The sequence below is a fragment of the Apis dorsata genome, unplaced genomic scaffold, assembly GCF_000469605.1.
Source record: "Apis dorsata unplaced genomic scaffold, Apis dorsata 1.3 scaffold_50, whole genome shotgun sequence".
Taxonomy (NCBI): domain Eukaryota; kingdom Metazoa; phylum Arthropoda; class Insecta; order Hymenoptera; family Apidae; genus Apis; species Apis dorsata.
The window spans coordinates 261,374-275,653 of NW_006263351.1; the positions used below are offsets into that span (position 1 = coordinate 261,374).

General features: G+C 36.3%; 1 protein-coding gene and 2 long non-coding RNA genes across 14 annotated transcripts in view; 2 read left to right on the top strand and 1 right to left on the bottom strand.

The window, feature by feature from the left end:
* The window catches only part of LOC102672047 (disks large homolog 4), a 281,358-nt gene that overhangs the window by 5,638 nt on the left and 261,440 nt on the right, over positions 1–14,280 (top strand). The window lies entirely within an intron of this gene.
* LOC116186741 lies at positions 10,326–11,882 on the top strand. Its single transcript, XR_004151744.1, has 2 exons — positions 10,326–10,850; positions 10,927–11,882. It is a non-coding gene; the product is annotated as an uncharacterized LOC116186741 (long non-coding RNA).
* LOC116186739 overlaps positions 10,426–14,280 on the bottom strand; it is a 16,585-nt gene continuing 12,730 nt past the window's right edge. Inside the window, exon 3 of the long non-coding RNA XR_004151742.1 lies at positions 10,426–10,435. This is a non-coding gene — a long non-coding RNA (uncharacterized LOC116186739). The remainder of the gene's footprint in view (positions 10,436–14,280) is intronic.

Consider the following 14,280-nt stretch of genomic DNA (forward strand, 5'->3'; position numbering starts at 1 on the left):
TTTATCCGCGCCAGGCACGTATTCACTATTTATTCAACGGATTTCCTTCGAACGGTGGAAATGTCGATGCGGGCATCGAGATTGTTCAAGACTCTGTTCCCTGAGTAGTATTATTTTGGATTATCATTTAATAGTATCGCGCTACCTTGAAATGAATTATACGGATAATCGATGACCAAATACTCAAATGTGCAATATTTTTTTGTCGGTTGAAGTCAATCGAATCTTTACTCGTTACGTCCGATGATCAGTGCACAAGTATGCATACGAGTTCCCTCGCACAATAATAATTAATAAGAATTAAAGAAATTATATATTCCTTTTGGAATGAAATGAAAGGAAAGCGGACAAAGGATTCCTCCCCTTGGTTCGGAAATATGGAATTGCTTAAAGCTTAATTTGCAAGCAACAGCTGGCGTGCCGACGGAATAATGTTATCCCGGGATCTCATTAAACTCGAAAGGGAGGAACCGGTAGTACACGCAACAAGAAATTTTAATCCGAAACAGGGACGTACTCGAGGTAAAGTCGCTTTATTACGAAATTTTCTTCCGGGTGCCTTGCTGCCTCCCTCTCGTTTATTCCTTCTTCCCGCACCCCATTTCGCTCTCCATCGTTCTCCTTCCCCCCCTCCCCCTTGAAATCTGTTTTCTCTGTCGCGCGATATCCACTTCTACCCCCTCCTCTCTTCGCCCCTCGTTTTGCTTTATCGCCGCGTATTCACCGCGTGCGTATTTTTTTTTTTTTTTTTNTTTCTTTTTTCTACCCCCAACGCCGCACCCACCGGTATATCGTATAACGAGCGATATAAATTCAAGCCGGGCAGGAAAACGGAGGAAAATTTAGAGGTTGAGAAACGTCTAGGCGCGCGGGGGAGGAGAGAAGGAACAAAACGCCGCTAAGTTCCTACTAGCGAGATCCCACTAATTGCCTGTACTTATGCCGTTTTGCTGGCACATCAAATTAATCGTGATCCACACGCAGACAGATTTGCTGTGTTATATCACGCTCGAATGGACTTCCAACCCGTGCGCACCCGTAATCCAAAATGGGGTAATTATTAACCCTGCTAAGCTTGTGTGCAATTTGATTGTGTACATAAAAATTTTAAGAAACGAATTTTAAGAACGAAAATATGTTATATTTTAAGGTTTAATTAATTACTTGTTATAATGGACGAGTTATAACAGTGTCTGTGGTAAATGGATGCAATCCAAATTTCGCGTTCTAATTTTACAAATGGAGAGTAGCGAACGGAAAAATTATATTTTTAATAGAAATTTAATATTAGAATATTATGTAAATACAATAAAATAAATTCGTAATGGGATAAAAATATTCATAAGATCTTTTTCACGTTAATATTTTTTTATCCAATCCACGACGGACTAAAATGTTTCGAGCCGTGTTAAGAACGATGAAATCCGTATTGAATGGGGATGCAATGAAAATCTGTTATCGATAATGTAATGAATCGAGATTATATATAAGTGAATCGAAATTAATGAGATGAAACGATAATGAACCTTTAATGTATTTCGAGTAGATTCCTTTAACTCGAATGGAATATTATCAACGATAATGCTTGTTTTCCCGATTGCAAACTCGCAATTTACGGAAATGATACTCTAACTTGCGTGTTTTCCAGCCGGACCGTACATAATCAGTCGAACATGCTCTTTCAAAACAGGATAATAAAAGTCTTGTAGAGATTATGGTTTCGCGTGGAAGATATTTTATTTCTATATGTGTCTCATCCAATCGAGAGATTTTTCCATTTTTATTTTATTTTCTCGTGAAAATGATCGTAGAAACAAAAATCAAAGATTTTATTTCTCCTCTGAATCTCGTGATTGTAATATTTGAATTACTTGTCTACATAAATCAAGAAAAATTTAGAAAATTTTAATCCCATCGCCACAGAATGATTAATATTAAGATACTTTAATTAATAAAAACTATTATATATATAATACAAACAAATAATAAAAATTGTTAAAACTAACAATGGCGATAATTTGCAGATTATAATCTACAGATTTCTATCAACATCATCGAACGCAAACAAAATACACGCTTAATTTCAACAACAAATCTCAAACCGCCATTTTCTCCACATTCGTTCTTCAAATTACTACTCATATTTCCTGCATATTTACCGCACAAATTACCGCTCCATCCAACACAACGAGATCGCTTCTGCCATCAAAGTAACTGCCTCGGCTCTATAATAATCCCTGTACCAGAAATGGAAAATACACGTCGTACACGTGGAAGCGAGAGGGAATCGTTGATTCCCGTCTATTTCGACAGGTTGGATTCCCTTTCTTCGGCCGACAATGGGGGGCCGCATTATGACGCGAGGATCCATGGTCGAACGGGAAATGCATTATTGCGTTTAAGAGAATGCCAGAAACGCATCTGGGTCGTGGCCAACCACTAGACGCGATCCTAACAGGAACATTAGTGAGATTACTTCGTTTCTTCTCGGGCCAAACGCAGATGCATCCATGTCCCCTTTATCCCTCTGCTCCCCTGCCTCCTTCTACCTCCATCTCCCTTCCTCTCTCTCTCTCTCTCTCTCTCTGTCTGTTCCCCAGTGCTGTTTGCGATTTGCAATGCAACGGGCGCCACCACTCTCTTCTCATTCCTGTGCATCACTTTGCGATCGATCACTTTCAGAACGGCGGCCTAATGCGGCTCGTTAGTGTCGCATAGAAACGGCAATTCCGGACTGCCGCCCCTTGGTTCCGTGTATCATAGCGGGGGCCGGCACAATATGCGAATTGGATTTTGACAATGACAGTTATAATTAATAGTCGGATACAAGTGTAGCGTACACGTAAAGCGCATTAACAAACATAGGCGCGCAATGGGCACCGCTAATTGATGTCAAGATGCGGGCACGATGCGGTGTCCGCCATCGTTTTTGACCGGATTTTGCGCGTGGACGGATCACGGGGAATAGAATAGAATAATTGGATATAATAGGGAATAAACAAACGTAATTGCATCGATTCGTTCCATAAGCGAAATACGATTGTTTCAAAGGAATAATTCGAGGAGGGAAGGATACGATATCGGTCGACAATTTCCTACGATTCGATCAATCGTAAAATTTGATATTTGAGAAACGTTTCGGGGGGAGAAAAGAAAATTTCCATCGATGCAATTTTTATATTTAACTTCGGAGAGGATGTTTCGAAATACTTTCCGTAAACAGAATTCGGCTTGTCAACGGAAGGCAAACAGAAGCTCAAAGAGGCAGTGGCGCCAAAGAGGATGGCCAGGATGTAATTCATTCAAAGGAGGCGAATATCGGAGGGAGAAGTTCGATCGTGAATATGCGTCCTCTACGTGGCGGCAATTTAGCCGGGTTGTGCAGATAGCCGGACGGAAGATGGGTATCTCCCCTCCTCCCGTGTTGTCGTCTTCTATTCACTTTCTCCCGGCAATTCTCGGTTCACGTAACTTGTGGAATACGCTTGTCCTTGCAAAAAATCGTTTCATGCAATGCACGATTGTCCACGTTCGTCGTGCGTCGAATCGAATTTGCGCGCGATGGCAAATAAAACTACGCGTGTTCTCTCTCTCTCTCTCTCGATCGATCGATCGACTTTCACTGCTGAATCTTCTCCACCGACGCGGAAATTCTGTTTGAATTGGATTGAAATCGTAGAAATAGGGATCGTAGGAATTCGTGCCGCGTCGATGCTTTTTATTTATTTATCGAGCGGAGAATTATTATTTCGATTCCGCGATTAAAACGATTTAAAGATGGATAATAAATCTGTGTATATGGTAAATAAAATAATATTATTGGATATAGAATGATCTTGTTTCAAATATCATGGATTTCAAGAATATTAAATTCTTATAACTTGGTAAATCATATTTAATGAAGTTTAGTTTAAAACGTGTGATAACAAAAAACAATTGCAAAAACAATGCAAAACAATTTTTGAAATATATTTTCTACTCTCAAGACATTGCCATTAGGATAATTTATGATATATTTAAATCAAGAAGAGCGAAAAGGAAAGAAAAATAAATTAAATAAAATACACGAAGTAATATAAATTTTGATTAATTTTAAAACCAAATATCGTAAATGCGATCGATCAAGATAATCAATTATAACGAAGAGCGAAGGTATTTCATCGTAGAGACAAAAGAGAGATATTCTAAATCAAGAAAAGCGGGAGGAGTATTCGTATAAATGAATAAGAGATGGAACGTGACTCTGCTCTTTATCCGTAACACCATGATGGAGCGGAGTAAACGGTCCGCATAAAGTGTCAAGGATTAAAAATGAATTAGTAACGTGTTATCACTCCTCGTACAGTCGTGGACGAATCGTATGCGCTCTTTCCCCTCTCCGTCGAGAAAAATGTCAACAGAGAGAGAGAGAGAGAGAGAGTGCAGTCCACCTTCTGGTCGAGAGGAAGGCGACGAGAGACTAAGTATTAACGTCCAAGCGAAATTGTTCCTATCTTGTGGATTAAAGGCACCTCTTTATTTCCCTCCTCCCTTCGAGACTGTGGAAATATTGTTTAACTTCATTTTCCACCGCGTTTCCGGGAACAATGAAACGATTCATTGTGAAAAATTTCTATTCTAACGAGATTTATGTAATATTTGTTTTATCATCTCAGTTTAATTAATAATAAAAAGAATTAATTTATTTTAATCCAGTAATAGACGGTTCACAGTTTGTGTGTATGATGTGAAACCAAAAGTGAAACTTTTTATGAGAGAATTCAAATCATTGGATATATATCGAAGAAATCAAATTATTGAATATATTATTTTGGACAATCTGTCCTCTGATTATGTTAATATTTTAACCAGGCACGAGTGTTATTTGAATTATTAAACAAGAGTTATTTAAATTGATCAAACAATATGCTTAAATATTTAATAATCGTTTAATAATTTTATAATTATTATTATAGATTTTATTGGCGATTTTGTGTAATTAGGATGCAAATAATTATTTTTTGTGAAATAACAATTCAAATTTGAAAAATTCACCAAAAATTGTAATGTCAAAAATCAATTCAACAACCACCAAACATCTATCTCTTTAATTCAAATCGTTACAAATCAATTTCCTGCTGTATAATTTTCAATCCGCTCTTACTGCATGCAAAAGAAGAATAAGAATCTCGTCTCGTGTCATCGATACGCAAAAAGAATTAAAAGTAAATAAATAAATAAACGAACAAACAATTTTACGAGAAATGCGTGAAATTAACATGACGAGTAACACGAAAATACTTGATTATTAAATCGGTTAAACGGAAGGGGATTGGCATTGTCAATTGGGACGTACGAATGACCGGTTATTATATTCCCTTGTCGGCAGACATTTTCCCTGAAACGGTTAATAGAATAGCAATAAACGAGGCCGCCTTTATTGCAGATTTTTGCCCGCCCGTGGAGAGTTGCGTTAACGAAGCGACCGCGTCCCCAGTAATTAAATAACTGGTGTTGTAAAACGTGTTCGCAGGATCGGGCCGAGTGAATTCATGTACAATGTGTGTTGCTGCTTTCTCGTACCGTTCGCCATCCAGACCGCATAATCCGATAAACGTGAGCGGAATCGACGTGGCGGCAATCGGAGCTTGCCGACGTCAACTCGACAAACAGGCTTTATCGCGAGCTTTTCACCCATTTTCGTTACCGTCTCAACAATTTAAACGACTAATCACCGTACCCGAACACCATTAAGTACTTGAGAATCGCTTATTTGCGCAATGAACTTGTACTAAAGCAGATTGAGAATCGTTGAAATATTTAATTGGCAGTATCGTGATATTTGAGATATATATATATACACAACGAAGCGTTGAAATTAAGCTAAGAGGATTGCTGAGAGATTTGAAATATACAATATATATTCCATTCCACAGATTTCAAAAAATTGATACACTTTCTTCGGATAATATAATCGATAACAAAACGATTTCATCTGCGATCACAGAATAATTCGAACGAATTAATATAAGAATAAGAAAATGGAATTTTCCTCTATCAACCTGACGTCGAAGCGTGTCATCTGATGAATAGTTAAAGAACGATATCCCAGAAAAAGTGTTCTATCGCACGCTTTTATCCACAGTTTTTTTTAAGCCGTGTTTTTATCGCTCCTTTATGCAAGAGTTTTATCGCGCATTACGCTTTTATCCCACGTGCCATATTTCGTATACCGATCTAAGCCACGATGATGGAGCCCGAATAATCAAATTGCGCCGCGAGAAAACGCGAATGACATTTTTTTTTTCAATCGATAAAACTGATGGATCGGTGGAAGGATCGACCCGTAGCGTTGAACGCTCACCAATCTCTCTTTCTTTCCTTGCCACCTGGCGAGAAGAGGGGCAAATTCGATCACCTCCCGTTCAATTTCTGTTATTTACCCGTTTGGGTGAACGTCGTTTTCGATCAGTTTCACCTCGCTTGCCAGGAAATTAGTTGCGTTTCCCTTCGGTACACCGGCACCCAAAGGGAATCCCATTGTCGAAGCTTTCGGTAGGTTGCTTGCTTGTTCGAAATATCGAATTTCGCGTGGTAATTCAGCCAGGTCATGGAACGATTGTACGTGAACTTTCGCCGATCGAATTATTATGTTTTAATCGAGGATTAATCGAGGTTTAATCGAAGGGTTAAGGTTGCAGAGGGTAGGTGAATGAGAAAACGCAATTTTTTTTTTTTTTTTTGATATCGATGTTTATTTTATCGATGATCAATTCGTGATTACATTTGGATTAACCTAAAACTATATATTTCGGATAAATATTTAGTTTCCAAGTTGTATAGTTGGTCATAAAAGTAGAGAGTTATATTCGATATTTTATATAAATCGATGTATCAGAGTGGAGTGCAAATAAAACTATTACTACTTATTTAATAAATATTTATTATTTCGTGATACGGGTAAATGGTGTCCGAAAATAGCGTAGAATTTTAATATATTTTTACGACCAGCTATATATCCCGACACTCGTTTATTTTCTATTTTCTCGTTTCATTTTGCACGCGTGCACGAATTAGAGACGAGAAAATATTGCATACGATATTATTAATATAAAATAGCTTAAAAAGCAGAATTAAATTTTATTCATTGAACTGATTCAGGTTAATTTCAATCTTTTTTTGTATTAAAAATCGACAACACGCATTTAATTATTTTCGATTTAATGTGATACTTTGATCTCAATCATTTTCATACAACGTAATCAATAACTCTGATATTAATATATAAATAAATATTAAATTATAAACAATTCTGGCACGTATAAAACGATATCTATTCCGTCGAGTACACGTTACTCTCACACTATTAACCAAATTAACAGCAATTCGAAGTTGGTATAGCGTTGCACGTACAAATGTCTCCGCAATTCCTCTACACGATCACAACTTACATGTATAACTCATATGTATACGCATCGATTCACCGTATTATCTTCGCCTCTTTAGTTTTCCACGTCTCTGAGTCACGGATTGTCGCGCCTATCCTTCATAAGCCCCGCGAATATCCTCGTCTCCCCTTTAGTTTCACGCTGCCAGCGACGAGCAGCCAGCTTGTGTAACTAATTACAAATCTAATCAACGAACTAGCTCGTTACGAACTGCTGTGTACGACAGCAAATTCGTACAAGATCATTCCCCGTTACGTTGTATTTGGTTGAGCGGGGCGTGTAGGCGCGTGTGGCGAGCTGTCGTTTACCCTCGCCGCGAGAACGTTGTTGCAAAACCAAGCTGACGAAGGTTGCATGTGTCTTTATTGCGGCTTGACACTGTGTTCTTCGAATCTCGTGTTGCCTTTTTTATTTTTCGCGGATAAATAAAACGTAAATTTAAAATAATTGGGAAATGTTTGAAAAGGATTTCGCTTGTGTGATTGATTGTGTAAGAAATTCATTTGATAATTGTGCCAACTGATAGAATTATTTACTTGGATTTTGATATGAGATTGAATGATACTGTTTGACAGTTACATATCTCTATCTAAAATCTTTTGCGATGGATGAAGAGAAAGAAGTTAATTAAATCTTAAGTAAAAGACGAAATTGGAAATTTGACATATTTTTTTCTTTCTGTTGAACAAAGAAATTGATAAAGTAAAATATATTTGGAATTTATCGAGACGTTTTCTAGATACGATTCACGTGGAATGATTTCTGCATTACGGTGTAAATGTATTAGTATTCTCGAAAATCCATTCGATTGATAATTGCAGATCGTTTATTATTAAAAACCAGGGTCATATAATTTTCTGACTCTCTCTGTCTTCTGTCGTTCTAGGTTTCCTTTCTGCTCCCAAAATTCGTGGTTTTGAGCACGGGCAACCCTTGACCGTGGAAAGTTTCCATCAACTTGTACATACAACGCGAATTACACGCATCTCCTTTCCCCCCTCCGTTTCAGACTATTCATTCTCGTGTTTGTAGACGTGTGAAACGATCGAAATTGATATAATTCGTTCCTCGAAGTTGGCGATACATTGGCGAATTCTATTCCCTCGTCCACTTCAAAGTTTCACGTTTCTCTTTAACAAGTTCGCAATCGTTGGAAATGATTACAGTTCTGAACGAAGTTTGTAAAAATTAATTAGAATTTCTCTGCAGCGATTCGAGATCCATTAATCGAGCTTAACGAAGTAACGAAGAATTAGAAATAATATATTGAACGATTTTAACATTGATCCAGAATAACGAGCAACAATAATACTCGAAAAATTAAATCATATCTAAAATTGTAAAATTACATCTGTCTTCCACGATTCGTTTACAATTGGAATGTTATTATATGAATAATTAATTAAAATTTTCAGGATTGGCTTCGATCACAAAGTTCGTTTTGTTATTTCGAAATTTCTTAGAATCTCGTCTCGCCAACCAATGTATACAAACGCCATTCTGCCAGACGTTGCCGCCGTGACGTGTAATTTTCACGCCGAGTTCCAAACTCGCGGCCTCGCACACAAACTTATGATGAAGTTCGCCCCAAGAATGAGACGCGAGTCTCAGCTTCGGATTCGGCAAACTAAAATCGTCCCCGGGCCTCGAGGGTTGAACGGATAATTATGTGACTGGAACAACGTGGCGGATATTACGTGACGATAGTTAACGAACGGTGAGCTCGCGTTGCGATTCCTTGCTCGAGTCGAATAGCATGGAACAGTGACAAGTAATTCTCGCGTGATAATGACTGGGGCGATTTTAACGAACCTTCTCGTGTTGCTTGGCTCGGCAACTTGAATTTATAAAGAAATCGTCTCTAAACAAACACGATGAAAGTTATGCGTGAACGAAGCTCGTTCTCGTTTGCTCGATGTTTGATTCGATGTCGTGTTAAAATTTCTGTATTAGCGAAACTCGCTGGATTTTCGAAATAATGAGGCGTGTTTTCGGGAGGGAAACGATGTTGTCGTGAGCTTTTACCGTGAAACAGAAGAGCTTTTTTAAATCGTAACTTTTAGGTACTCTTTGGCGAATCAGAGGCAAACTGGTTTATAGAAATTCGATAACACCGTGTCGGTGTTATCGTAAAATCTTCGTATAAATTCAGTAATAAATGTAAAGAGTGTGATTTATGAGAACAAATATTTCTTTGGGAGAATTTAAAAGATCGCTGTAAGACGAACATCTATTGCGTGGAACTTTTATATTATTCCCATTCCCCGTTCATTTTCGATATTATATCCGTATTTTGTGACACAAACGCTGTAAGGTTTCCCATCAAATCTATCTTATTTGTTCTTCAATAAAAAAAAGATATAAAGTATTTGTGAGGTCAAGGCACGGACAAGCCAATAAAAAAAGCACTTGCCTTAACGTTTTTAAGTCTTGATATAATATTAGTAGTATTATTATAAGTAATATTTTTTAAGAAATAGATACATTTATTACGTAATTTACTTTAAAACATGATTAAACATTTACCTTAAACCTATTAAAATTAAGAAAAATTTGAATCGCTATAACTCCGAAGATAATAACTTTGGATCAATGAATGAACGATTATTAGAAGCGCGGTACTTTGCCCTTTAAAACGCTTTTTCATTTATCTCGATACGACTTCCGGTATCCGAGATATCATCGTGTAAAGAAAAGGTAATTTTTAAACATTTACCTTAAACCTATTAAAATTAAGAAAAATTTGAATCGCTATAACTCCGAAGATAATAACTTTGGATCAATGAATAAACGATCATTAGAAGCGCGGTACTTTGCCCTTTAAAACGCTTTTTCATTTATCCCGATGCCACTTCCGGTATCCGGAATATCCTCGTTTAAAAAAAAGGTAATTTTTAAACATTTACCTTAAACCTATTAAAATTAAGAAAAATTTGAATCGCTATAACTCCGAAGATAATAACTTTGGATCAATGAATAAACGATCATTAGAAGCGCGGTACTTTGCCCTTTAAAACACTTTTTCATTTATCTCGATATGATTTCCGGTTCCCGAGATATCGTCGTGTAAAGAGAAGGGTAATTTTTCATCGTTTACTATCTCCGTCTCTGTCGCTTATCCGAATCTCTCGCTCGCACCTCGCCTCACTGACCTATCTCAAACTCCAGACGAGTGACAGACGCGATTCTTGGAAAAAAACGTAGGATGCATTTCCAGGTAAGTGTATAGGTCATTGACCGCGCCTATTCCTATCTTACGCTATGTTACGCGCTATGGAAACTTCGAATGCTTATATCTCGGCGACGGATTGAGATATCAAGATGAATCAAAAACTGACTCGATTGGCATGATTTCCTCTACTTTTCCAATTGGTTTTGATCACAAAATTTTAAATCCTTTCTCGGATTATTTACATAAAAATTGTAAGTTTCATTTTTACTTTCACATACTTTCTGAAGCATACGTTTCATTAAATTTAATTAAATTATTTAATTTCAGGGTTTTATACTGATGTACAACGAACAATAATAAACACAACGAAACGATCCATGATGATGCAAGATACGTAGAACGAGGAAAATTTTATCAAACAAAAAGGCGTTATTATCTGTACAAGTAGCGACATATATGGTCACGAACTTATGGTTCAAGGCGCGTATACGCCGTGATCTACGATACACAGACCACTTTACATTTATTGCTTGATTCACAGTCCCCGTGTGCGGTTGGTAATCGGCGCGTTAGCCTACTTGGGTGCTCGCCGAGAGGGCAGAACTTTAAACGACGAAACACGTAATTTTCACGACGTGGTGGAAGCTTGGGTGGTGATTCGACTCGGTGTGCACGCCGTGAAGACGCCAACGATGTCGACAACGATAAACTGAAGCTCGTTAACACCAGTAGTGAGCCTGCTTGTACGAGATACGCGGTGGATCTGTGTGCAGATACGTAGAAGTCGTAGGTATCCAGCATCCTTGGCCGTGCACACACCTCCAAGGCTTTGTCCACGAGGCGGAGACCGTAAAACGGAGCTGGTTAAAAAAGAAGCGGAACGAAGCAAATCGAGATAACGTTACGAGCGACACGCTTATGGCTTTTTCATGCACTATATCGAGACTCGGGAATAAATTAAAAATTATTCCACGTGTAAACGATTAAATGGAGCTATTAACCTTACCTCTTATTGAAGAAGCGGCTCTATTGCATTTTTTTTAGTGCTATAATCATATGAAGGAAAGACATACAGAAGTAAGAGAAGATGAATTTCATTCGAAAGAAGAATTGCTATGGAATACTAATGAAAGAGTGAAGATAGATTGGAATACTAATGGAAGAGTGAAGATAGATTTTTATTAGAAGAGTTTAGAATCTTTTAATCAACGATTTTGTTAAGATTTTATACTAAATAAAATAAATGTAATAAATATAATAAAATAAATAAAATTTCAATATTATTCTGTTTTCTTTTCTTTTTTCATTCCAATTCCTTTCTCCTTATTTTTTCTTTTTCCAGAATGGTATCTTAAATAAAGGAAAGAGCGTGTAATTGTCGAATGAAATTTTTAGTGCTGCATTTCAAGGAATGATTCCCGTGAAATAAACACAAGAGAGTATTTAATCGACGAATTTTAAGCGTTAAGTTGAACGCGAATTAATTATAATTCGCGTCGAAACACGTTTCTGACATTGGATCGCGATTGTTTCGCGAATTACGAGCAAGACTCGGTTGAATCGAACGCCCCGACACGCGAAATTCGCTGCTGAATGCACGTCGGGGCTATAAATACGTCGCTCCCGAGAGGGAATCCGTCTGAGAGCGTAGTTTCGTGCGCTGGCGTACTAAGTTAGGCAAAGTAGAAAGCGTAGCAGACGAAAGAAATGGCGAAATGTACAGGAAAAAGAAAAAACGGAAAAAATTAGCGAAAACCCTCGAACCACGATATTTTCGTTTGGTAAGCTGCACCGGTAACTTTTCTCATCGCCTCTACTTTGCGGTTGGCAACTGGTGCATGGGAATAAGGGATGCGCGTGGTACAAATCGTCGGGAAAAAATTCACCGGGGAAAGTCTGCTGGCGTTGAGAAAATTTGTCGAATCACAGAGTAAATTTCTTTTTTCACATTTTCCCTTTCTTGTTTTTCGGTATAATTTTTTTTTATCATTTTTATATGTATGATGTTCTTTATCCTCCTTTCTCCCTTTTTTTGTTCTTTTTCATTGATTTTCACATCGATGAGACGATATCAGGTTAAATTTCAGAGGCGACATTGTCCATTAAATTTTATCCTGTTAATGGTTATCTATTATATTGAATTTTAATGAAATTTATATTAAAAAGTATTACCTCCTAATTATTGACTGTTATGAATAATTAGAATATTAGTGTGATCTTCTTTGTACATGTTTCGATTCAATTATTATTAAATCTCGATTTAAAAATTCTTATAAATTATTTTGTTACAACGATTATTGTGATTAAATTAAATTATACAGACTAAATACAAAATAGTAAATTACGTATGGTTAATTTCGATTGAAATAAATGTTTCATACACATCAACTTAATATGGAAGGAATATATGTAACCTGTTGATTTAGAGGATGAAATGTTCAACAAATTCAATATCCTCTGGCATCTATTTATATAATTTAATAGTGAACTGACGAAAATACCAATCGATAAAGAAATATTAATACTATCAGCGTATATACACCGCATTGGACACATTTCCATCAATTGAACGAATAAATATTCAATATTAATATTCGTGAAAATTATGTGGTAGAGCTGTTGAAATATTTAATTATATCAAAGTAAATATTTAAATACTCAATACAACAAATTCCATTACATTACGTATAAAATTATACGCACTGATTTTCACTGGCTATAACATCTCTTTCAAAACTAATAAAAATTCACAATTATGAAAAATCATATCATCTATATAAAAAATTTTTGTGACACAAAACTAGATTACGTCAGTTTGAATGATAAAATATATCAATCAAAATTGAAAAAATTTAGTTGAATTGCACACACCTAATATTCTATAGAATTCTCAGCATTCTAAAGATATCATATACATACAAGAAATACAAATTATAAAACAAACATTTCAACAAATCAAATATTGTTATCGAATAATACATTTCAATTTTATGACTATAAAAATCAAAAAATATCTGAAAACATATGATATGTCTTATAGAATTTTAATGCCACCTATATGCATATTATATTCTCCTAATGAAAATTCGAAATTTTGATCAAAAATTTTTTGAGAATTATTTCTGCCAAGAATTTATTATGCCACCTCCTTGCATATCATATTCTCCTAATGAAAAGTCGAAATTTTGGTCAAAATTTTTCGGGGAATTATTTCTGCCAAGAATTGATTGTGCCACCTATTTGCATATCATATTCTCCTAATGAAAAATTGAAATTTTGGCCAAAAATTTTCTGAGAATTATTTCTGCCACATTTCTCGCAGAATTTATTATGCCACCTCCTTGCATATCATATTCTCCGAATGAAAAGTCGAAATTTTGGCCAAAAAATTCCTGAGAATTATTTCTGCCAAGAATTTATTGTGCCACCTCCTTGCATATCATATTCTCCGAATGAAAAGTCGAAATTTTGGCCAAAAATTTCCTGAGAATTATTTCTGCTAAGAATTTATTGTGCCACCTCCTTGCATATGATATTCTCCTAATGAAAAGTCGAAATTTTGGCCAAAATTTTTCTAAGAATTATTTCTGCCATATTTCTTTAAGAATTTATTGTGCCATCTCCTTGCATATCATATTCTCCTAATGAAAAGTCGAAATTTTGGGCAAAAATTTCCTGAGA